At 52.9% G+C, this 2,645-nt stretch overlaps 1 long non-coding RNA gene across 1 annotated transcript in view; it reads left to right on the top strand.

Moving 5' to 3' along the window:
* LOC124245764 (uncharacterized) overlaps positions 1-2,645 on the top strand; it is an 11,951-nt gene extending 9,306 nt beyond the window's left edge. The window contains exons 2-3 of the long non-coding RNA XR_006890320.1: positions 1,787-1,945; positions 2,282-2,645. This is a non-coding gene — a long non-coding RNA (uncharacterized LOC124245764). The remainder of the gene's footprint in view (positions 1-1,786; positions 1,946-2,281) is intronic.

Genomic DNA, 2,645 nt, shown 5'->3' with positions numbered 1-2,645 from the left:
GGCCCGGCTCACCTGAAGGGCCCTGCTTGTCCCTCCCACAGGCTCCCGGGTACCGACCAGCACAGGGCTCAAGGTGTACCAGGGCCCCTGGGCCACCCTGGGTCAGCTCTAGCTGCCCGCTGCCCAGGGACAGGAGGCCATGGCAGCCTTGGGCCCATCTATTTCCACCCCTCCTGTCCCATCGTGGCTCCAGGGACAGGGTGCTCCCTCCCACCATAGGGGTGATCAAGAGTACTATCCCAAGCTTGTCCCTCCTCCTCTTAGGGTAATGCCAGTCTGGGCACACCTCAGAGAGCCCAAGAGACCAAGACCACTCCCAGACCATCAAGTGTGGGCTCCTGGGGCTGAAAGTTGGTCCCCAGGCAGGCAGTGTCCTTTACTTGGGTGGTGGCTGCTTGTTTTCTGCTCTTGTTCATTTTATTTTTAGCCCACTTCACCAGCCTCTCTCCCGGCCTTGGCAGAACAAGCGCGTGCCCAGGGAAACTGGTGGGCACATTAGTGAAGCAGGCGGCCAGACGGGTCCGCCGAGGGGCTGGGAGGCCGACTGAGACAGTGTTTGCTTAGCTTCATCTCTTTATTAGTGCACTTAGAAGCTGCTATTTATATTTTAACCCTCCAGGGACAGCCATGAATCTCTGGATGAAAAGAGTTGATGTATTTCCAGTCTTGAAAGTAAGAAATAATCAGTAGTCACAGACTTCGCCAAGACTGCCAGGGGTGGGAGGCTGTGCAGTGTGGCCCTGAGATGCCCTGGAAGTAGCTGCCAGGGGCAGTGGTCGTCGCCATGCCCACAACCCCTCAGCTTGCAGGGTCTGTGTTCTCCAACGCTAATTGGGGCCATTGGTGGTGAGGATCAGAGGACAGAAAAAGCCTGTGAAAACTGTGGTGGGCAATCTCCAAAGGGTTTCACACCTGGGAAAATGGAGACTCCTCCCCTCCCCCAACCAGAGCAGCAGAAGAAGGTGCCAGAGGCCACCCAGGGAGTGGAGTGGCCAGGCTGGGGCCAGAGCCAGGACCAGGGCTCCTTCCCTCTATGCAAGAAAGTTGCATGCCCCAGCCCCTGGAAGCATCTGTGGAGAGCACTGCACCCCATCTCTGAGCAGGTGCGGATGCCCTGGCCCAGCTCCCTCTGCATAGCTGCCAGGCCAAGGCAGGCTGGTCTCCGGGCCTCAGAGGCCCCTGTGGGGTTGGTGCCCGAAAGGGGTTGCTTGAGCCTCTCTGATCCTACCACTGCCTTCCGAGAGAGGCTGACAGGGGGGAGTGAGGCCACTAGGGGGTCAGTCTAGGCGGGGGTTGGGGAGGAGGATAGTGGACTCCTGCGTTCAGCCCAGCGCAGGCTCAGGGCTGTCATCAAGTGTCTGAACTGAGTTTGTTAAAGCAAACTGAGAAACTTCCTAATATTGAGATGTTTCCCCTGGGAGCTGTTTGCATCTCAGCCCTTGTATTTGGTCTGCTATAGTGAGGATGTTTGGGGACACTTATCAATAAGCTGAACAATTTGCTATGGCCTGCTTGTGGTTTTAGGAGCACTGGCTGCCATCTCTGCAGCTTACTAACGGGAGACAGTTTAAGGACATGCGTAGACATAACTGAGTTCTTCCAGAGCAAGACTAGCTTGCAGCCACCTCAGAATTTAACAGGAGAGAAGCAACCCAAACCTGGCGCCCCTCCCAGGAGATTTCTCTGCCTTGCTAATGGGACCCAGCAATGTGCATTTCAATTCCTGGCGGGGGTTTTCTGCCGAGTCTGACAACTCTGTAATGGTCTTGTTTGCTACCATTCACAGGGCATCAGGCGCTCCACCTACTCTGCCTAGTCCCCCACGGCGACGACGACAGCTGAGAGAGGAAGGAAGCCCCCGCGGCCGCCCCACCCCTGGGCTACTCTGCTCTGCACGGCCTTGGCCCGTCCTGCCGTCCTGCCGTGGTGCCTAATTAGACCTCAGGTTTAGCTCAATTAACATCTTGAGCCTTTAGTTTATGGCTAAATCTACATACATTGTAATCTAAAAGCAAACATTTGCCTTTGCTAGCTCTAATTTATGCATAGAATCAGTTTACTGTTCCTGTCTTAATTATTATTTTTTTAATAGCTTTGCAACAGAAAATCAAGCCTGCTGAGTTTTATATTATACTCTGCAACTTATTTTCTTGTGTTTTTTAACGTAAAACATCTAATTAATCCATGTAATCTGAATACTTTATGTTTAAACCTTTCATACTCATAAAACAAACAATGAAAATGTAGCTAATTTGTATAGAAGCTTTTTTTGTCTTGTCAGATACATCAGCAAAGACATGGTGAGAGCGTGAAGACTTTGAAACAAGAAAATGAATGAAATTCCATCACAAGTATGTTAAAGGAGCTTTACCGCCTTAGGAAAAAGTTAGTATTTCAAGAAAGAAGTTCAGTTAACAGTGCCCGGGAGGGGAACCTTTCTTCCTTCAACCTTAGTTTCAGAAAGCACTTGCCCGAGGGGGCCCCTTTGGCCCCAGCACAATTGGGTGAGGGCCCGACAGGCAGGCAGCCCTAGGCACAGGTCACAGGCCCAGCAGAACCAGAGTCGGCCTGCCCCCAGCCTCCCTTCTCCTCGGCACAGTCTGCCGATCACCTTGTGAGCAGCCTCTCTTCTCAGCATCCCCGCC

This window comes from Equus quagga, chromosome 10 (genome assembly GCF_021613505.1).
Source record: "Equus quagga isolate Etosha38 chromosome 10, UCLA_HA_Equagga_1.0, whole genome shotgun sequence".
NCBI lineage: Eukaryota > Metazoa > Chordata > Mammalia > Perissodactyla > Equidae > Equus > Equus quagga.
This window is presented reverse-complemented; position numbering and strand designations above follow the sequence as displayed.